This window comes from Podarcis tiliguerta (genome assembly GCF_965153285.1).
Source record: "Podarcis tiliguerta genome assembly, chromosome: 6".
In the NCBI taxonomy this organism is placed as follows: Eukaryota; Metazoa; Chordata; class Lepidosauria; order Squamata; family Lacertidae; genus Podarcis; species Podarcis tiliguerta.
The window spans coordinates 14556600-14580530 of NC_139539.1; positions in this window are offsets into that span (position 1 = coordinate 14556600).

Here is a 23931-nt window from a genome sequence, read left to right on the forward strand (position 1 = left end):
GATGAAGTATTTATTTTCTTTTGAACAAAAGAAATATTCCTGATTTGCGTTATTGCACCAAATGTATACATGTCACAACCCTGCCTCAAATAACAATTGACTGACGTCCTAAGCACAGATCACCCGAGACTTTCTTTTCTTTTCTGAAGCTGTGGTCGAATTGCAGTGATCACATTAAAGTTATGATTGAAAAACTCAACTGTTTGCAGGGTTTTCTTAAATGTCCTTTTGGATTTTCTCAGACCACCTGGACATGCCTCCCACTCTATATGCATACTGTTCATAGTGAGTAGTTCTTGGGTCAGTGCTGAAATACCCAAGACTGGCCTCAGAGACCTGCCTTGTGCATCTGCAGTAGGTATGACTGGGCCAGCAAGAACATGAGACAGGGCCTTTTTAGTGGTGGCTCCCTTCTTAATAAGCCTCATTTGGTTCCCTTTCGCTTAGGTTTCTTTCTGCAATCTTTCTTTGATGGTTGGTATGGTCTTAAACTTCTTTCACTGTTAGCGTAATGGTAGCAGATGATGCATAGCTTGAATGTAATTATAATATAATATAATATAATATAATATAATATAATATAATTATAATATAATATAATATAATTAATATAATACAATGTGCTTTTGTTTTTGTACTGCTTTCAAACATGTATTATGTGCTTGTGGTTTTAATGACTGGGTTGGTAATGTTTAATTTTATTCCTGTTTTTGAGCCACTGATGGTTGTCACCAATGTTAGTTCTACTCAGGAGTAGAACCATTTAAAATTAATGGACATGACTTGCTTGGGTCCATTAATTTGAGTGGATCTACTCTCAGTTGAACTTGCTTGGATACAGCCCGCAGAAAGCATTTTCGTCCCGAAAAGCAGCATGAAAAATTACTTACATTAAAAAAATAAATAAAAAGTTTGCTTTGGGTGAGAGGGCATTGGAGACTTGTGGGAGTACATCCGTTCTTAGAGTAGATCTGTGGCTTGCCGTAGGTCTCCTCTAAATGTAGATCCAATCCATGGTGTCTCTGATTTGTTTACAAGTATATAAGCAGAGCACAGTGGATTCCTCAAGAGGCCCAGATTCCCCAAGTGCCTCTGTTTTGGCTATTAGCTTTTTAGCTACCTCAGTTCAAACTGCAAAACTTTTTCCAAGTATTTTTTTATTTTTAAAAAATAAAAAAAATAGTTTTATCAGTAGAAATTTACAATCGAACAATTTGTGTAATCATTTTGTGAGATTTTCTGAATCTCATGACTTCTTCCCCATCCCCTACAAGGGTCCTTATTACCATAATTAAGACTACATATCAACACATTCTCCACTATTTTCATTTTTCCAAATTATCCATAATCTTCGTTACTTTACAAGTTATTCTTGTAGTCCAGCTAAAGTTTTGATTACGGGAGGCAGTGGAAGACAGGACTGCCTGGTGTCCTCTGGTCCATGGGGTCACGAAGAGTCGGACACGACTAAACAACAAAGTTTTGATTTGCTTACAATGGTTTCCTAAGTAAATTATAATTTTTTCCCATTCCAAGTCCTTATCTTCTTGGTTCCTGAGTCTCCCCGTTAGTTTTGCCATTTCGGCATAGTCCAGCAGTTTGGGTTGCCATTCTTCCCTTGTCGGAGTTATTGCTCCTTTCCATTTTGGGGCTAGTAGAATCCATGCAGCTGTTGTCGCATACATGAAAAGTCTTTTCAGGTCTTTTGAAATCTCAGTACCTGTAATTCCCAATTTAAAAAGCTTCTGGGTTTTTTTTTAGCAAAAGTTATTTTAAATTTTTTTCAAAAGTTTATAATATACCATTTCCCAAAATGATCTTGTTATTTTACATGTCCACCACATATGAAAAAGTTACCTTCTTTTTCTTTACCTGTAATTCCCAATTTAAAAAGCTTCTGGTTTTTGTTTTTGTTTTTTAGCAAAGGTTATTTTAAACATTTTTCAAAAGTTTATTATATACCATTTCCCAAAATGATTTTGTTATCTTACATTTCCACCACATATGAAAAAAGTACCTTCCTTTTCTTTACACTTCCAACAAATATTTGAACTTGCTCTATACATTTTAGATAATTTAGTAGGAGTTAAGTACCACCGATACATCATTTTCATAAAATTTTCTTTCAGCGTACAACATGCTGTAAGTTTTAAATCTGTTTTCCAGAGCCTCTCCAAATCTCCCATTTGTCTGCATTATGCCATAGGCCTCAGATTCCTCCTTCTGTCCTGGTGTGAACATGGGGCTCAATCTGGCCCCCTCCTTTGGACTAAAACTCCCACAATCCACAGGAAGTACGTTGTGTCAAAGCAAGTGTTCTTACTCCACAATTTCCCATACTCCACAATTTCCCAGCGCATTTCCTCATGAAAAAGTATGAACTTTTGGGGCAGCAGGTTTGTTGCACAAGACCACCAAAGCAACCCTAAAGCAGGCAGCCCCAAATTGCCAGGATGTGATAGAATCCCACCCCAAAGTAGTGGCAGTCTGGAAGAGACTCTTTGTCTGGAAACCAGGAGAGCCACTGCCAGCCCGTGTAGACAGTATTTGAGATTGATGGACCCAATCGCCTGAAGCAACACAAATGCCAGCAGTTAAAACGAAACACTTCCAAACAATTTCATATATGAAAGCAATTAGAAGAATGTCATACGTGATTTCAAGAGGGTGTACGGATGAAAGAAATAAACACAAATGAACATTACAATTGGTTTTCTTCTGCTTCTCAGTTTTTGGTTATCAGCACCATCGCAGCATTATTTTATACGCCGTTTCCCTACTACTTAGGGGGCCCTCAAAGCGGATTGCAGTAAGCAATAAATGCAAGATATATATAGTGGCACCTCGGGTTAAGAACTTAATTCGTTCTGGAGGTCCGTTCTTAACCTGAAACTGTTCTTAAGCTGAAGCACCACTTTAGCTAATGGGGCCTCCTGCTGCCGTCGCGCCACCACTGCACAATTTCTGTTCTCATCCTGAAGCAAAGTTCTTAACCCAAGGTACTATTTCTGGGTTAGCGGAGACTGTTACCTGAAGCATATGTAACCTGGAGCATCTGTAACCCGAGGTACCACTGTAAATCAATTTAGTAAAAGCACAATGAAACGGAAAACCAGAGCTTCTACAAATCAAAGAGAGGATCATTATTAAACTGTATCTGATAAATAATCAAATTCCGGTTCTGGGGTCCCCAACATGGCACCATGGGCACCCCAGTGCCCTCAGTGCTGCTCCTACCCATTTTTTGAGCAACCACTGAGAGACCTAAGCTTTCAAACAGCCAGGCACAAAACTCCTGCCTCTGGCTGTTTAAAATAGTAATCAACCGCTGATTATGCACACACACACACACACACACACACACACAGTAGACCCTCAAGTAACGTAAACTTCAGGTTGCGAAAGCAGCAAACCCAGAAGCGGCACCTCTGGATACCGATTTTTCAGGGTGCGCATAGACCCCTGAAATGAATTAAATTCGTATCCAGAGGGTCCACTGTAAACACACACACACACAATTATTATATACTCGATTTATGCTGCTCCAAATCCCTTAAATAATAACTTCTCAACCCTTGACTCCGATTCCACAGTCTGAACCCCATCAAGAGCTATTTTGAGGAACACAAACCATCTCTGGGTGCCTAAAAGACTCTCGTATTTTGAGCCCGAGTGTTTCTCTGGGTCACAGTGACTTAACAGCTGAGTATGTGGGTCAGGCTAACACTGACATTATTTACGGGGCACCCAGCGTTTGCTGAGTATGCCACATGCAACAAGAACACAGAGGAAGTGCAACTGTTCATGCACTCTCCCAGTGCTCTCGGTATTGGGAGAGGCAAGCGGAGCAACAAAGTGTTGCAGCGCAAAGTGCTCCAGGCACCAGCCTATGACACCACCCTCTCTCACCACCATAGATTTAAAAAATATTTTCCCTCAACAGTGGCAGTGTCATTCCCTGTTTCCTGATATCTATCCCTTGTAATATCTTTTAAGGAGATAACTAGGAATTCAGATTGGGGTAGTCTCTGCTCTTTCCTGCGGAACACAAGGATCATCAGTTGGGCCTTTAGGGGATGAGATGATCTTTGATAACACAACAATGGGTGCTACTCCTGAGGAATCCCCGCTTGCCTGGGATTGGCTTGCAGGCCAAAAAGGCAAAAGGTTGAGAAACGAAGCGACTGAGTGACTGAGATCCATTTTTTATTCTATAATATAAAACTATAAAAGTTTATAGAGGGAAGTAGGGATGGTATGTCCTGCTATAGTCTTGTGTCCTTTAGATTTACAGGCCTAATAAAGAAGCAAAAGAACTTCCCTTGGGCTGCATTAAATAAGGAAAGATGGGAGGTGCTAAAATTGTCATATTTGGGTATATGCTTTTCTGTTTCACATTCAGAGCACATCCAATTAGCCCACGAGAACAAGTTGTTGTTTTTAGCGAAGGGGGGGAATGTGGGAATTGCAGGGTCTCCTAGTTATACTTTTTAGGTTTCCCTTCATAATTATTTTTTTACGCGTCATAATTATCCCTATGGTATTTATTTACCTAACCCTGTGGGTTTTCAGAACACTTTATAGACATGTACCGTATTGGCCCGAATATAAGCCGCGCTCCCCCCAAAAAAATTCTGATTGTGAAAAGTTAAACTGTGGCTTATATTTGCGACCTTACGGTATCACTGCTGAAACAGCTGCCCACAAGAGCCGTTCAGGGGTCAGGACAACGGCATCTGTCCCAACCATGTCTCCCAAGGCTCCCCTATGCCACTGTAAGGAAGGGGGAAGGGAGAGGAGGCCACTAGCAAAGTGGCGGGGCTCCCCACCCCCAGAAAGCGGCCCAGGAGCGCGGGGCAGCAGCCCACAGCCCACCAGCCGCTCCCAAGCCTCCCCCAGTGCTGGCTTGGGGAGGTAGTGCTGGGATGTTGTAGTGTTGGGAAGCAGGTACATATCGCACTCAAAACTGAGTGCCGGGCCAGGTTGGGGAGCAGGACCCCAGCGCTGCCCCCCCCCCCCCCGTTTAGGGTGGCAGAGCTGGGAGACGGGCTGCACCCGCAAATAAGCCTTGAATTTTGAAAGTGTGGCTTATTTGCAGGTGCGTCTTATATTCAGACCGATAGTTTCATTTTGCATATATACATGCACAGAGAGAAATGAAGCATTGTGGCAAAGTTTGTTTTGATATTGTTGAAGGTGGAAAGAAGGTGAAAGGCTAGATTTTTGTGATGAGGAATAAGTCAAGATGCAGCTGCCATTCACAGTGACCCAGTTCAAAATACAAACTCATAATGCTCAGATGAATTATGAACTGAGCACCCTTTCCCCCAGAAATTCTTCTCCGGCTCAGACTGTAAAAAGAGTTCCTGCTTCTGTATTGCCTCTTTGTTCTGGCTGATCGTTTATCCTGCTTTTTTAGGTGCAGTGTACATACAGTGGTACCTCGGGTTAAGTACTTAATTCGTTCCGGAGGTCTACTCTTAACCTGAAACTGTTCTGAACCTGAAGCACCACTTTAGCTAATGGGGCCTCCTGCTGCCGCCACACCACTGGAGCACGATTTCTGTTCTCATCCTGAAGCAAAGTTCTTAACCTGAGGTACTATATCTGGGTTAGCGGAGTCTGTAACCTGAAGCGTATGTAACATGAAGCGTATGTAACCCGAGGTACCACTGTACTTCAGTTCTTCCATGTTAGCCCCTTATTCCCAACAAAGCTCTTGTTGATGGCAGTGAACTGTATGATCAAATCGCCCAGCCAGATAGTATTTTGTTTGGAGAGTTCCTTCTTTATTCTGGTCAATTGTTGCATTTTCTGCCTTCAAAATATCCTGTTTCTCCCTTCACACATTCCAGTTGCTCCCTTCCTGTGCTGTTCTGAAAAGCTAGAAATATAACTTCAGAACACTATCTTTACACAGAGAGTGCAGTTCCTCAAAGTGATGTAGCTATAAGTATTTATGAAATCCCCAATTCAAATCTCGTATCATCTCTATAAAGTCGCTAGCCTTCACTCTCAGTCAACCCCTGCATCTCAAATATGGGAATAATCATACTGTCTTACAGAGCTGCGAGGATAATTGAGATGATTATATTTACTACTGCAACTCACTCTGTGCAGACCAGACTCTGCAGCTAGTGCAGAATGCAACTTCTAGAATGCCATATTACAACAGTCCTGTAGGATCGCTACTTATATATTACTGGGCCCAATTTAAGGTGTTAATGACTCGGAACCTATGTGTCTGATGTAACACCTCTACCCATTGTGATAGGAATTTTATGGTCTTAGATATATGGTAAAATTCATAAGTGTACCAACCAAGCACGTACATAGATCAGCACAGGAAGGCCAACCTGGAACCATTTTGATTCCTAAACTGACCAAATGTTTTCTCTGCAAGGTCAAAGTGGGAAACCTCCCCATTGTCTCTTTCCTCACAAATCCTGTCTTAAGGACACATTTAAGATATGAATAGGGTGTGAGCCTGTGACCTGGCCCAGTGTCAGGGAACTGCCATCAGTGTCCGAGGGAGAGAGCAAGCTCCGAAGGGATCCCAGAGAGCGTCCCGGGAGTGGGAGGGGCAGCCCATCTTCTGGGGGAGAGAATCAGCATAGCTCCAGTGGAGAAGGGGGGGAGATGGGGGAATCGGCGAGGTGGTCCCATGATTCCTTGCCGGGGACCAGCGGGGAGAGAAGGGGTCCTCCGCTGCCCACGCCCTCCTTGCGCAGAAGGCTTCCGCGCAGGGAGAGTAGGCAGAGACTGGGCGTCAAAGAACTTCTTTGCTGGAAGAGTTTAAGAAACGCCCACTGACGGATTCTGCCAGCGATTGAGACGGTCACAGGCGAGTGGCTGCCCGGACAGGAAAGGTTCACTAAGGTAACCTAGCCAGAGGTTGGGACAAGCTTACGCACGAGCAACCCCTAGAACCATTACACTCAGGAACTAAGTATTTATCACTACAAAACAATGGCCAGGCTCCCCAGGCAATCCAATCAAGTAAGCTGCCAGACAGGAGATAAACAACAACAGGAGAAAAACAATATTTGAATTTCTGTTTTAGACCGCCTTTTTGTGATGTAGGGGTGATGTATCTGAGGTCTTGGGTTACACCCCTTCTGTGATGTATGTATGATGTTTCTGGAGGTGGTGTTGATCAACAGTGTGGCAATTTCAAAAGTCTTTATAAGGCCTTGCACGCCATTTTTCGGGGTTCCTCCTCTCTCCTGCAGGTGAGGGGAGCACCCTGTTACAAAAGATCAATAAAGATCAAGCTTACTAGCTGCTTTGCTTCTCAATATTCTCTGGTTGGCCTCTGTTATTCTCTCCTACCAATAGGGAACCTATGTAAGGACTCTATATGGGCTCTTAGATACCCCATAAGGGAAAAGGGCAATTTTTGTTTACAACACCATACCAGCAGAGAGGGCTTATCATACAGAGAGTGGTGTTGGCCATGTGGGGACCTTACTGGTGGTTGTGCATGCACCAAATACAAAGCTATGGAACATTTTTCTTCCAGAGGTGTGAATGGCTGGCTCTCTCTTTGATGAGTTTCTGTGAGCAACTCAAGACAAATGTCACCCAGACTTCTGGTGGATTTTCTTAGTCTGCTCTGGATCAGAGGGTTGCATTCTTGCTGCAGTGTGGTTCCTATTTATTGAACTGGAGGGGAGGGCTGTGGCTCAGGATATCTGCTTTGCAAACACAAGGTCCTGACTCACTCCCCAGCATCTCCAGATAGGCTGGGAGAGAACCCTGTCCGATATTCTGAAGACCCCTTGCCACTGAATATTGACAATACTTGGCAAGGTGGACCAAAGGTCTCCATATGAGGCAGATTCCTATGTTTGCATCTTACGTTTTTACCAGCGCTGCTGTTGTTTTAAAATGCATTTTGAATGCATTTTGTTGATTGTTGTGTGAACCACTGTGTGACCACATATGGGAAAACTGATCCAGCTGTACTGGAAATCAGTAGATGTGACATGCTTTATTTGAACGATGGAATGAGGATTTGCTGAATGACATGAACATAACTGTTCCCAGTTTGCAGCTCTTGTGTAACAGCTGCTTGATATGCAAGAATTTACAGGTGGAGCTTTTTAAAACATGAAAATAAACAATGTGTAGACAATGTAACATTTGTTTTTTTTTAAAGGGGGAGGGAGATCCGAGACGGGAGGAGGCCCAGGAAATTAATAGCCCATTGAGTTCAACACCTCTTTCCAGATACTTTGATGGAAAGCATTGTTCTAGGATTATCAGTCATATGGAAGAACAAGCCTTGCTGAAGAAGAATCACATTCAGGGTTGGCAAAAGGAAGCACCGCTTTGCACAGCACAGCATTTACGGCATTTGCTGCCAGAAGAGATGGCGATGTCTGCTAGCTTAGATGGCTTTAAAGGGGGATTAGACAAATTTAAGGGACGCGGGTGGCGCTGTGGGTTAAACCACAGAGCCTAGGACTTGCCGATCAGAAGGTCAGCGGTTCGAATCCCCGTGACGGGGTGAGCTCCTGTTGCTTGGTCCCTGCTCCTGCCAACCTAGCAGTTCGAAAGCACGTCAAAGTGCAAGTAGATAAATAGGTACCGCTCCAGCGGGAAGGTAAACGGCGTTTCCGTGTGCTGCTCTGGTTCACCAGAAACGGCTTAGTCATGCTGGCCACATGACCCGGAAGCTGCACGCCGGCTCCCTCGGCCAATAAAGCGAGATGAGCGCCGCAACCCCAGAGTCAGCCACGACTGAACCTAATGGTCAGGGGTCCCTTTACCTTTACCTAGACAAATTTAGGAAGTATGAAATCATCAGTGCCTTCTAGTCGTGACAAACAGTGCCTGTTCCAGTATGGAGTGCTCCTGCTTAGGAGTCTTCATTCCATTACTCTCCCCTGTTTTCTATTTCCCATCAGTCAACAGTTAGTCAACATTATGTGGATAATGAGTATTCTCAGTTGCCACTGGGCCATTATGGGGGTCCTCGTCCATTTAAGTACTTTTTCTAAAGATTATTTTTCTGCAGACCCTGAGGGCACATGACCACCCTAACTCCACAGAGCCACTGCTAAAGAGGTTGGCTGAAAAGTTGGCCATTACCCAGCACTCCACTGGTTGCAGACGAGGAGCCAATTGAAGAGAACAATTGCATCTGCTGCTGCTTGTGTTGGCTGCTTTCTTTCCTTAAAAAATGTGAGAGACGCATATGAAATATAAACACCAAGGTTTAGTATGACTGACAACTGCCTGGTGTGGATAATTACCATTTAATGAAGGAGGAGGAGGAGAATTCTGAAAGACTTGACAGTTGCAGGAAATAATGAAGTTGGTGCTTTCCAACAAAAGCTCAGGCCAAGATAAAGTTGTGCAAGTCTTTAAGGTGCCACAGGACTCTTTATAGTTTAATGAGTTCCTCCTCTCTTCCCCACCAGTTGGCACTTGCTGGAAGGTGCATACTTTGACTTGAAAGCAGCTACACTTCAGTCTCTTGACTCTTACTTAGAATTTCCTTTTGGTCTTTTCAAAGTGTGTGTTTTCCTTTCTCTCCTTCTCACAAACCCAAACTTTTTTCCGCTGCCGCTGCTGCTGTTGTTGGGCAGAGTTTCCAATTCTGTAGCTTTCTCCTCAGGCCTGGGCTTAATCCTCGTTCCCACAGCTTCTTGACAGATCTCTTTATGATTCACTTTCTCTCTGCACAGCTGTCTTCGCCTGCATTTAATCACCTCTGATTCCTGGAGGCTTCCTGGCTTCAGGCAAGGGGGAAAGAAGTTTCTGCTATCCGGATTTAAGAAGCTCTTTGCTGACTCCTCTGGTCGCATGGCCTACTTCATGAGGTTTTCAGCTCAAGGTTGATCTAACTCCCCCCTCCCTCCCCAGGAATCACTTTCTTCCCCCTTTAATTTTACTGAAACCAGATAAAATGTTTAAAGAGATACATACCTCTCAATCCCCCAGTGCATAGGAAGGTAGAAAGCTGCCTTAAACCGCATCCAACCATTGGCTAGTCCAAGATATTTTGCCATCTGTGGCAAAGGACAAGGTATTCTCCCTCTCCATCCCACATATAGAAGCCACCCTGAGACTGTGAACCTCTGGGTATAGGGTGGTATATCAATTCCAGGTGAGGCCATAGAGCGAAATGGCTGAGGGGGCTCAGGAGAAACAGCTGGGGTGCTGTTGCTATTCCCAGTTATCTGCACCTGAGGTGGCTGCTCCACTCTGCCTAATGATAGGACCGTGCTGCTAATCACTGATCTGTTGCCCCACCTTTCTTCACCTGCTTTGCAGGTTTGCTGAGGAGCGATAACATAGATTGTGATAGGATGAGAGAGGAAAGGGCTGTGAGTAGTTGTGGCTGTCTTGTCTTCCTCTGCGTTCTTTTGGGATGTGACTAGATGCCAAGAGACAATATATTTATAGATATTATCTTTCCTTCCTCACGTTTGTGGGATCAGCAGGGTGCCACTCCTTTGTAGCCTAAAAGGGAACCTTAGATAGGCTAGTGTTAGCCTTTTAGTTTTAGTAATCTAGAATACTTTAAGACAGACTGGATTTTCCTGGTATTACTCTATTTTATCCTCATTAAAATAAAAGTCACACACAAACAGTCTTGAAAAGGCTAAAATAATTTACTCACTCAGTATACTTCTTGTATACTGCAAATACAGCAGTTTTGTCCAAGCAGGCTTAAAATAGTAATTCGGTTACTTAGTCTAGGGGTGTTCTCACATTGTATGCATGGTGGCGAAAAGAGAGGTGTGTCCAGGCAGGCATATATAGCTATGCCATCTTCCTGTCAGGTGGGCACAAAGGGAAGTGATGTCACAGAGTTCTCTCTAGCAAGTTTACAGGAAAGCTCCGTGAGCCTCAGCTCCTATCTGGCAAAACATGAATTGTTGGTTTGACTGCATTAAATATCCCACACATTTGAGCCAGAATGGTGTGGTGGTTGCAGTGTCAGACTAGAACTGGGAAGACCTAGGTTCATTTTCTCACTCAGCCAAGCTCACTAGGTGATCTTGAGCCCAGGGATGGATTTAAAAGGGGATCAGGCAACTTCCACGGAGCTATTAGCTAAATGGAACCTGCATGTTCAGAGGCAGTGTAGCTCTGAATGCCACTTGTAGGGAGTCAGGGGTCAGGATAGGAAGGCTTTACATCATGCTCGTATGGTTGGATGAATCAATTTCTGTTTCTCTCCATTACTCACTTTTGCCATCTAAAATTCAGTTTGCCACATTTCTACATCAAGTTTCTGATTTTGTTAAAAAAAAAAAAGTCCTCGTGAAAATTCTTCAACATCTTACTGTGAATTTCTCCTAATATAGACATCATTGCATGCAATTTCTCCTAATATAATGCATTTTGGTATATTATTTTCATGAATATATGCACACTTTATTATGTGCAATTTTGTACACATTTCTTCACTGGAGAACTGCATTGCAAAATTCAGAGAAGTGCACATTTCAAAGGATGGCTGTGTTTTGGTTTGTGTGTCCCCCCAGCCCCCACCTCGGAAAGAGTCAATTATGTAGGTTCACCTTTTGTTGTTGTTTAGTCGTTTAGTCGTGTCCGACTCTTTGTGACCCCCTGGACCAGAGCATGCCAGGCACTCCTGTCTTCTACTGCCTCCTGGAGTTTGGTCAGGCTCATGTTTGTAGCTTCGAGAACACTGTCTAACCATCTTGTCCTCTGTCGTCCCCTTCTCCTTGTGCCCTCCATCTTTCCCAACATCAGGGTCCTTTCCAGGGAGTCTTCTCTTCTCATGAGGTGGCCAAAGTATTGGAGCCTCAGCTTCAGGATCTGTCCTTCCAGTGAGCACTCAGGGATGATTTCCTTAAAAATGGATACGCTTGATCTTCTTGCAGTCCATGGGACTCTCAAGAGTCTCTTCCAGCACCATAATTCAAAAGCATCAATTCTTCGGCGATCAGCCTTCCTGATGGTCCAGCTCTCACTTCCATACATCACTACTGGGAAAACCATGGCTTTAACTCCATGGAGAAAGGCAACAGGTTCACCTTTAACACCGAATAAACCTAATTTCTCCCCCAGCCCCTCCTATTCCAACGTTTCCAAGATACACCTGGCTATAGGGACAAGGATGCTTGATTAGGTGAACCTGCATATTCTAGCAGGGTTCTTCTGAAGTGACTTAATATATAGACATATCTCAAGCAAAACACTTACTAGTAGGCTTTGTACCATGGTCAGCCTCTAATTTTGGCATCCAGTATAATTCAGGTTGTGAAATTACCATTGGTTTGGAGGTCTTGTGCAAATCTGCTTCCCTTTTTGCAATAAGGAGAGTGATTGGAAAATGCTCTGGAAAGTGTGGGGTATAACACTTGCTTGATGCAACCTCATTTGACCTCCCCACAAACAAATCAGAATGAGTGATCATTAACTAGCCAACATCATCTAACCTGCAAACAAATCAGGATGAATGCTCAATAAACAGGTCACCTGGAAGCACCCATCATGTCTCTTCAGCTCTGTCTTTTCCACCAAAGCACCCAGGAGCCTTATCCGTTGCTCTTTTCCTCTAAAGACAGTGTTTCTCCAGTCTGGTCATGATTAACAAGAGTTTCTCCTGGGGCACAAGGATTTTCCTCAGACACTCTGCACTTCTGCTGAGGTGAGCAAAGAATTAAACAGAGCCTCTGCCTCAGCGCTCCTTGCACAGCATCCCTGTGGATTTTCCTCAGAAGAAAATCCTTCGGATCCAGGTCACGTTGTCAGTCAAGTTGGATTGCAGAAGAGTTTTGGTCCCTTCGGGGGACAAAAAGATGTTTACACCGTCAGAAAAAGGATGATGCTCCTTGTACCAAGTGACAGAATCGATGTGTTTCTGCCAACAGAGAGTGTAAGTTCTCTGTCAGCCACTGAGGGAGAGCAAAATTAGAGTGACATTCAGGAGATGTGAGAAAAGGGACCCTCTCCGATGCAGAGAGAACCACTTTAGACCAATTGTGTAACAGAGGCAGCCTGGGCTCCTGCTCAGGGCAGTGGTGGATTTATGCGTATGCACAGAATTAGGGCCCATTGCATCTGAGGGCCTCCTCGAATTATTGCTATCCATTTTTCACCTAGAGATTAACTTTGAAATGTGGCTACAAACAATGAATTGTTGAATTCTAGTATTTTAGTTCCTTGCACTGTTTCTAGTCTTCATTTCTCTCAATACCCCATCCAATTCAGGAGAGACTGCTCCATTAAGTTGGGGGGGGGGGTCACCAACCAAGTGCCCATGGAGGGCTGCACTGGTACCCTTGAACAGGGAAGCCAGATTCTAAGCTTTCAAATAAAATAAAATAAAAATAAAACAAGTCTCTAGCCCCAGGGTTTTCCAATCTTGGGTATCCAGCTGTTGTTGGACTACAACTCCCATCATCCCTAGCTAGCAGGACCAGTGATCAGGGATGATGGGAACTGTATTCCAAAAACAGCTGGAGACCCAAGTTTGGGGAAGCCTGCTCTAGCCCTTCTAGAAATAAAGTTTTCAAAGCCTGCTTCGATGTTGGCAAAGGGGGGGAGCAGGTTTGCATTTCTGGCATAATCATACCATGGTTTGGGCACCATGGTGGGAAATGACTCTTTTCTTACCCTCACCCTCAGAAGATAGCTAGATCTAACAGGAGAGGAGAAGTTTGACCCTGGAGTCTGAGTAAAGTTCTTAAGGTGCTTGTATAAAGGTAAAGGGACCCCTGACCATTAGGTCCAGTCGTGACCGACTCTGGGGCTGCGGTGCTCATCTTGCTTTATTGACTGAGGGAGCCGGCGTACAGCTTCCAGGTCATGTGGCCAGCATGACTAAGCCGCTTCTGGTGAACCAGAGCAGTGCACGGAAACGCCGTTTACCTTCCTGCTGGAGAGGTACCTATTTTTCTACTTGCACTTTGACGTGCGTTTGAACTGCTAGGTTGGCAGAAGCAGGGACCGATCAACAGGAGCTCACCCCGTCGTGGGGATTCGAACCACCGACCTTCTGATCGGCAAGTCGTAGGCTCTGTGGTTTAACCCACAGCGCCACCTGCGTCCCTCCAAGGTGCTTGTATAGGAAGAGACAATTCCTAAGAGCATGAGTATTGGTGGCTCAGACCGGAGGCCTATCTTGTCCAGCATCCTGTTTTCCCACACCAGCCAACCAGATGCCCATGTGAAGCCCAGGAGCTACAGCAAAATAGGCACCAACTCAGGACCTGGTATTCAGAGAGGCACGCTCCCGCTGATCCTGGAGAAAACATGTGAGCACACATCTCTTAGGGTTGTTCCCCTGCCCCCCCCCAGCAGGTGTGGCCAAATTAGTGGGAGGAGGGGAGGGGTGTAGGGTGTGGGAGAGGGGTGTGTGAAATAAACCTATGGGTTCAGTAGAACTCGTTTCCCCATATATTTATATTTTCCCGAATGTAATGCATTTTTGTATGTTATTTTGACTAATAGAGACATTTTTCTGCACACTTAAGTATATACTTTTTTTCCCCTTTACCCATTACATGGCTGGAGAACGGCATTGCAAAATTCAGAGAAGTGTGAATTTCAAAGTGTGGCTGGGTTTGGGTTCGCGTAGTGTTTTTGTAGGTTTGCCTTTAAATTTGAACGGGATCAAATCTCTCCCTCGTCTCTCCAGCCAGGTGTGTTGCACAACAGTTTTGGAGGTCTTATGCAATTTACCCCCCCACCACCACCTTTGCCCACTCTCCACCTGCAAAAGGGATTTAATTCCACTCCTGGAAAGAAGAAAACCATAAACTAGTCACCTGGGAGACATTTCCTTCTGTAGCCTGATTTGAATTTCTAGCATCATTTCTCTTATGCTCTGGATTGGACGGGATGTGGTATGTATTCATTCCAAACTCGATTAGAAATGAAATTATGTGTTAATTGTAAACATTTGTCCAAAATTAATGTTTCTGAACTAATGTTGCTCTTCTCAACCAATGCTCTCAGAAACTAATGGCTCTTCCTAGCTGATTTTTGCAATAACAAGAGATGTACATGTTCAAAAGTCACACGCAAATGATTACAAATCCTCCTTTGGCATCAGGTAAGGGCATCAGCATTGAAATGGGCAGCTGGCCTGGCGCTTCTTCATTTGGGATGATTCTAGAGTGTCCTGACGGATTTCTGATTTGCAACAAGGGAGCCTTTTACTTAAGCAGACTGTGGGCATTAATTAGGGACGTAGCTCAGTGGACAAGCATTGCCTGTTGAATGTCCCAGGTAGGGACATCTCTAACCCCATGTGATTTTATTTGGGCTGGACATAAGACCATACAGAGGGCATGTCAGGTCTGAAATGAATTAATATCAGACTCTTCAGTAGTGGTTCTGCATGCAGGGCCTTGGTACAAGTCAACTGTATTTAATAATAAAAAATTTCATATACCACTATATGACAGGAGAGAGCCAGCAGTAAATCACACTGAGCAAGTTGGAGTTAATTCTTTATTAGCAAAAACAGACTCTGCACAGGAGTGTCGGGTCTAATGAGCACAGCAACTCAGTTCCGCCAGGTCTTGCCTGAGTTGCTGAGACTGCCTAAGTCCCCTCGTCTCCAGGGTTTTCCCCCAAGCAATCTGAGACTGCGCCTATGTGAAGCTACCTTCTCTGCCCTCTTCATGCCTCTCCTGGTTCTAGAAGACCAGCAGGAAGGGGAACGTGTCACAGCAGGAGGCGAAGACGCCTGTGCTTCTTCACCAGCCTGAGCCATTTCTGCCTCTTGGCCTTCCTCCTCTCCTACTTCAGCTTCTGCCTCCGATTCTGGACTTCTCTCTGCCGCAGACTCTCCCCACTCACTAAGCCCTGTTACCTCTTCAGATTCTGACACCTCCTCTTCCCAGTCTTCTCCCTGTGACTATTCATTGTTGTCTCACCACCACTACTGGGCTCTGAGCCTTCTTCCCTTGGGGGTTCCTCAGCTGGTTCCACCCACTATTCCTCTGCCTCCAACCAGACCGCGACACTTCATCATCATCAAGAACATCAGAGCTGTTAGAATAATAAGTAAAGAAACAGATATCAAAGCAGTTCACAATATTCGGCACATGTGGAGAACTAGAAACTTCAGACCCTGTTGCAACTTTCGTACCACAAATGTGAACCTTCATGCTGCCCCTCCCCCCCCCAAATACTTTATGTATTGTATCCTAGAAGCCTGAGGTTCTACTCATGGCACTGAAGGACTTCATGGCACCTGAGGCCTTAAATGTTGCTGCATAATGCAGCCAACCATCAATCTGTGAATTCCGAACACTTTAAAACACTTAACTTTGGCTGGACCATTCTCTGTCATAGTGACAGCCAAGAACTGCTTCATGGAGCTACCACATGCAGATATGGATTAGATAAAGATATATAGATATTTATCACTGACTCAATGTATTCTAAACCATGGTGAGCTTTCTATTAAGAAATATAGCACTTTTTCTAAATTTGTTTATGCACATTTATGCAACGCTCCATTTTCTTTCCTCTCCTTTTTTGGTGATGTCTTTCCTCTTTCTAGGTGACAATTGAGCAGCCACTCTACAGCAAGGTAGGTGAGATTTCAAACCAGTTTTGCATGGGGAAGTGTGTCCAATATGCAGCAGTCTAGATTTGTCTGAGAGACCGGTTGATTTGAATTTGTGGGGTTTCAGGGGAAGGAATGCTGTTGCCTTGGGATTTGCAGGATCTAACCAAGTGTTTATGTCTCTGTACCTGTCATGGAGACTCAACCTGTACATTTACAAATATTATGGGACATGGGGAACCTGGGGCCCTCTAGACTCCAAATCTCACCAGACCCAGCCATTGTGGCCAGTGACAAGGGATGTTGGGAGCTGTAATTCAGAGGCAACTGGGGGGGACAATGGGTTTCCTATTCCCAATTTAAATGAAAACCAAGCAATGATTACAGAGACTCCAAAAACATCCAGTCTACCCTGATACTTCTTTCTACTCTGGTGAAGACATAATGTGCAATGTTAAATTGTTCATAAGAGTCTTCTTGGGTGACTTTTAAAAATGTCTGCATGGGAAATTGGTTTTTCTCTTCTCTCCCCTCAGCCTACATATCAGTGATATTGACTGTCAAGTGCTTGCAGTAATTAATGCTATTGCTAAAGAGATGATTGAAATTCCTCTTGGATAGTATCGCTGGGCTGCACATCATGCTTATAGAGCTAAATGACAGCAAAAATTCTTCTGCCTGATACATTTCGATTTCTTGATTACATTACCCTGCACCAAAGGGACTTTCTGCTCCTAAAAGTGTTTCACAACTTCAGCATTTTGAAGGAGGCCAAGAAACTTTGTCTCTAGATATCTGGCATGGCAGATTCTTAGTTTGGTATTCAGTTTTGTGTTGGGTTCTACACAAAGAGATGAGTAAAGGCCAAACTACATGTTACAAACAGTTCCAGGTAACTTTTTTTCCCTCCCAAAGGGGAAGAAATGCATCTTCTTGAAGTTGTAATTAGTTACAGATAAGGCAACCATGTTGATGGGTATTAATAAGAGGATATAGTAATTATTACATATTTATATTGAATATTAATTATATTTGATATTCTACAGAGCCACATCAAGATAGCTGGACCTTAGACCTTGGACTATAGAAGGCCATCACAATCCAAAAATGAAACCAGAGAGAAATTCCATCCCATAAAATGTGACCAACATGGCACACATGAGTGACCAACACAGCATACATGAGTGACCATCATGCACCCAAAGAGGCCTTTCCTCAAACCTGCAAGGTCCCCTTCCTGGATTGGAATTAGGCTTGAATGAAGCCTCCTATTGTAGGCAATAGGATTTTTTCAAAGCCCAATTATTGTCTAGTGTGTGTGTCTCTGTGTTGATTTTCCTAGAAATTTCAGATGTGGGCTAGGAAGGGAAGGTTAACTCTGTCTTCCCCAGCTACACTTTCCATAAAGTCCAACCCCCTGCCCATGATTAGGTCAGGGGGTGGTGCAAAAACACTTCTTTTCAGGCATATCCCCCTGGAAATGAGTGGGCACCTGCATCGTTCCAGCACATTGTGGAGCCAGTGTGGTGTAGTGGTTAAGAGCGGTAGTCTCCTAATCTGGAGAACCGGGTTCGCATCTCCGCTCCTCCACATGCAGCTGCTGGGTGACCTTGGGCCAGTCACACTTCTGTGAAGTCTCTCAGCCCCACTCACCTCACAGAGTGTTTGTTGTGGGGGAGGAAGGGAAAGGAGATTGTTAGCCGCTTTGAGACTCCTGAAGAGGAGTGAAAGGCAGGATATCAAATCCAAACTCTTCTTCTTCTTCTTCACATGCACCTGTGCTTATGAGATGTGCCCACAGAAGCTTTTCCAGCCTGCAAATGTGCCCAAGGGCCCAAAAAAACCTATACACCCTGCCGTAAAAGAACACCTAGAGACCTGTAAGAACCACACATGGAAAAGAGGCGAAGTGGAAGAACAAGGCATCGGTGAATGGATCACCCGTGCAGATCACATAAAGGTAGAATATCCCTGCAAATCAGCTGAGCCGGGAGTGGATAAATGTTTACGCAAACACATAAACTCCATCTGCAACCTTTAATACCGCGAGCATTTGGAAATGGATTTATTTTCCAGGTCGCAGCTACACTACACTCTAATGGCTTCAGAGACTGCTGGCTCTTTGACCTCAATTATTTTGAGAACTTTTCTGCTTAGTCCGGTGGGGAGGAAAGGCAATCAGAAGCTGGTGCAGGCCACTTGGGGGTGGGGGGAGGATTGGGGGTGGGGGGAGGCAGCAGGGGAAAATAGCTGAAGGTTGGCTTTAGCAGAAGGTTGGCTTTAGCCTATGCGTTCCTCAGCCACCATATTTGAGCTGAACAGCTTCTAACAGGGGCAGATATTAAACCCTTGCCTATATCTTGATCGCTAGGGATACTGTTCCAAAATGCTTTAAGCATGGGTGAATGCATTTGTTGTTTTTAAGTAGCATGACATTCATAGGCACATGGCTTCTGGTGCTTGTGAGCCATATTCCAGTGTAGGCAGATGTGAGCATGTGGAGGGGAGCACTGGGGCTGTGCCCCCAGGCTCTGCCCCAAACCAACATACGTTCACACATCACACTTGCACAGAGCCTACACAAGCGCACCACCCTTCAACCCATGTTTAGGAAAAGGAAAGAACCATCTGCTGTGTGACATTGTGATGGGCAAAGGGTGAGCAATGGAAAAAGAAAACGATTTAAGCAGAAGTTGTAATAGGTGCCAGTGGAAGCTGGTCTGGGAGCAGGTTAAGAGGCAGAACCAATTCAATCTAGTTTTGCCTCAGTCCTCCTCTAGGCTTGTAAGTAAAATGGCAAGCAGGTGAGGGCTGGCTAAGGACAGACTGAGCTTGGTGGGACAGTGCCCCACTTGGCCTAACGGATGAGCGGTGGAGAAGAAAAGGGGCTGGGTATCAAAGAGATGAAATTCCACAATGCAAAGGATGTTAGGATATTTCCGTTCCACCTTAAAAGGGAGCAGGATGTTTGTGTCACAGCCTGCGCATTTCCTGTTTCACAGGATGTTTCTGTTGTGTCTTTGTTTTCGTCTCTCTGTGCCGGAGACACTGAAGCAGGCAGTCATGTTTTCCTTTGTTCTGATCAACGCAGAAATAAACTTGTAAATAATGCTCTCCTGAGTGCATCTTTCGCTGTGTGCATTATCTGCTGATAGAGCGTGCACGGCTCTGGAATGTGGCAAACTATTTCTGGAGCTCGTGTCGCTAATTGCTGATACTGCATGTCTACGGGAGATCGATGGACGTCCGGAGACGACATGGAGTCATGATGGACTTTGTCTCCCTGGCAGTATCCCAACAAAGAACACCGACTTTACCTGTAGTGTCTAAAGGGCTGAAAGGGTCCTAGCAATACAATAGCTTGCATATCGGCGGGTGGTGGGTGGGGTGGAGCTGTCAGTTGTAGGTCCTTTTTTCAGGGGTTACCAAATCCTAAGAACACTCTTGTGTCAAAATATGTCCCATTGTAAAAGCCCTGAAATAAAATCAGTCTAGTACTCTGGAATCTGCAAGTCGATTGTACTTCTAAATTCCAAGATAGCCCCAACGTGGAGAGATCACCTGTGACGTTAACATGAGAGTGCTGGAGGTGAAATAGTTAAACAGGTTACCCAATCAGGACCCGGGGGTGGAGTCAGAGGGACTTTAAAACCAGCTCTGGGAGGAGTTCGTTGGGAGTTGGGTTGGAGTGGGAGTGAATTGGGATAGAGTTTGTGGGTAGGTTGAGTTAGTGTAGCGAAATAAGCTGAGTCAGGAATAACTAGGGGGCCAGGAAGACAAGTAAATATCTGAGAGGTGGGTTAGTGAGTGAGAGCAGGTAGCGAAAGTTATAGGTCTGGATAGGCACTCCCTGAATGAAATTGACTGATACTGTTTATGAAACCACATGCTTGTTAAACAATAAATAATAAATAAACAAAAGTTTATGTTTCAATTTAATCCTAACTGGACTCAGTATTGTCCCAGGTATGGCCTGGGTGGTGGCAGTGAGAAATAAAGTGGTGGCACAGGGATCAATAGACGGTGAAATATCCGGGGACCCTGTGTGATCACCATAGAATCCACCGACCGTCCTCCAAATAATCACTGGGGAGCACCAAAAATCTGGAGCCTTTTCAATAGTCCTTCTTCATGCTCTTGGGTTGATGGTTCTGTTGTATTCCAGCACAGTGGAGGTCACTGAGCACTATCTGAGTCTTCCCCTCAGCCTAGGAGAAACCCTGGGGTGTATTCTGTATTCTGTATTCATAACTTATGAAGTCTTTGGCAACCGTCTGAATTTAGTAGCCAAGGTTCAACAGATGACACCATTGTTCAACAGATGACACCATTGCCAAGGGAGTTGGGCATGTCCTGTGAGGGCGGTTTACTTCCTTAACACAAATTTACACTGCATTTCCACTCAGCCAGAAGCCTGAACAGATAACAAAAGTGAGACACATCTCTCCTGAGACAGTAGGCACCGACTTCTAGGGGCTGAGGCAGTTTTGCCCCATGTATATTTTTTTTTGAGGGGGTCAGGCCTCACACAACGTTGTGTCAGGCCCCCTCAAACAGCTGGAGAAGCTGGAGCCTCTGCACACCACAGAGAGTTTTGTCTTATGCCACCCACAGCCTATAAAGCACATTCAAAACGCATTTAGTCCCTTAAAGAATTCTGGGGACTGTTAAGGGTTACTGGGAATTGTTAACTCCATGAGGGGTAAACTACAGTACCCAGAATTCTTTGAGGGCAGGAAATGTGCTTTGACTGTGCTTTAAAGGTCTTGTGCCTTGTGCCATATTCACAACATGCTGTTGTGAGCTTCTACACAACATGCTGAGGAAGTGTTCCTATGAAGCCCCTGCAGATTCTGTTTTTCAGTGGGCTGTCACACCGAGGTCTTTTCGAGGCTAACTCCAAAGAGGCAACACAATCGTGGTGTTGACAGGCCATGTTGTCAACACACTGACAGGGGCACACAGTGGGAGCGCAGTATTATTAGCTCTCCATTGTAAGCTCACTATGCTGCAGTCCGGGTCAGCTTGCCCCAGGCAAGAGCACCTTAAGATGCATGACTTGTACTTAGTCGCGGCTGCAGTGTGCTGCTCTCACCCCAGGGGAACCGTTAGGTAGCATTTAAGTTCACCCAATGGGAATGTTTCCCACTACTCTCTACAGAAATCATAGAGGAAAACCAAGTAACTCCCGAGTCCCAGACCTCAAACAACAGAGAGGATGGTATGGGGTTGGACCCTCCCACATCTTTTGTGGTGATCCCCATAGCTATTGTTTCCAGGAGGCTGTGAAGGGGCCCAAGTGTGGCTAAAACTCTGAGGTATCAGATTTCTGGATTTGGGCTGGGTACGCACTTGACCTTTAAGGCACATTTCCCCCTCAAAGAATCCTGAAAACTGTACTTTGTTATGTACTGTACTTCTGGGAAATGTAGGTCTGTGAGGGATGAACTGCAAGTTCAGGACTATCGGGCAAGTCATGGGCTTTAAATGTGTTGTGTGTACACAAGCTGAAGCTGCATACAAACATTATTATTATTATTATTATTATTATTATTATTATTATTATTAATTCCCCGCCCATCTGGCTGGGTTTCCCCAGCCACTCTGGGTGGCTTCCAACAAAGTATTAAAATACAGTAGTCTGTTAAACACTAAAAGCTTCCCTACAGAGGGCTGCCTTCAGATGTCTTCTAAAAGTCTGGTAGTTGTTCTTCTCTTTGACACCTGGTGGGAGGGCGTTCCACAGGGAGGGCCCTCTGTCTGGTTCCCTGTAACCTGGCTTCTCGCAGTGAGAAAACCGCCAGAAGGCCCTCGGTGCTGGACCTCAGTGTCTGGGCAGAACAATTGGGGTGGAAATGCTCCTTCAGGTATACTGGACCGCGGCCATTTAGGGCTTTAAAGGTCAGCACCAACACTTTGAATTGTGCTTGGAAACGTATATACACTCAAAGCACATCCTCCCAACCCCTGAAAGAATTCTGGGGACTGTAGTTTGTTAAGGGTTGCTGGGAATTATAACGGTGAGGGGTGAACTACAATGCCCAGAATTCTTTGAGCAGAAACAATGTGCATCAAATGTTCTTTCAAAGGTCTGGTGCCTATCCAGCCCTAATCACAGGCCACCTTTCTTTCCCCCTGAAATGTTAGCACTGCCCAGTCCAGCTCCTGAAAATTAAGGCAGAGTATGGCATGTATGGCCTGCCCCAGTTGTTCCTTCCCTATATCTTGTCTCCCTGGCATTAAGCTAAGTAAGATAATTATTGTTGATGTTTTGTTTTTCGGTTAATTGCTCAGGTGCCTAACGGAAGAGAATGAGAGGCGTCTTATATAAATATGAAAAGTACAATAAACTCTGCAGCTGGGCTTTTAAAGAAGCTGGCTGATTGTATCTGCAACCACATAAAGCAAAATAACCCAAACAGAGCTCATTGAACAGGTGGCGGTAATGATAATAAGATGAAAATGATGGTGAGCAAAAACCTCAACCCTCTAGTTGTGACTGTATCCCACCTATTGATGTATAAAAGATTACAGGGCTGCTTTTCTGAATGTTATGCAATACACAAAGCCCTGATCTCCCATTTGCAATCTACTGCCCCAGTCAAGATGCACACAGGAAAGGGATACAATAGTGTCAGGGTACATGGTGCTGGCCCCACCATTAGGTAGAGTGAGGCAGCTGCTTCAGGCAGCAGAGGATGAGGTGGGGAAAGGCAGTGCAGTATTGGAGAACTGGGCTATCAGCTACATGTGCTCCATGGCCTGCCCTGCACTACTAAGCCGCTCTGCTGCACTCGGGGTTGTAAAATGATGGAGAGCCTTCACAAGCATAGGAATGAGTTTCGACACTAGAAGAGGATATATTGATTAGTTATTATCCTTCCTTGCTCACATGAGTGAGATCAGCAGCTTAAACTTGGAAGCTAAGACAAGGTTGACTTAACCTTCTAGAAACATTAATCCAGGATGCTTTAAGGCAGACTAGATTTTCCCTAGTATTACTCACCTTCTCCCCTTAAGTCTTGAAACAACAATCACACAGACATTGTTTTGTGAAGAAATAAAAGAGGTGTTTACTTACATAATCTAGGTCTCAAAGCAGGAGTGACACTAGTAAAATAAAGGCCAGTTTGTAACTACTATCCAAGTTACAAAAGTACAAAATGTAAGTTCAAAAATGGTGTCTGAGCTACAGAGCTCAGTTTGGAAGCATGATGAAGAAAGAGAGGCAGGAAGGAAGTATGTCATGTTGCAACTTCCTGCCAAGACAGACAAAGGGAAGTGACCTCACAGAGTTCTCTCTCCAGCAATCTGTACAGGAAAGCTCTGTGAGCTTCAGCCCCTTCATGTGCCCATCTGGCAAAGCATGAATTGTTGGTTTGACTGCAACAACGTCCCACAACAAATACAAAAGGCTA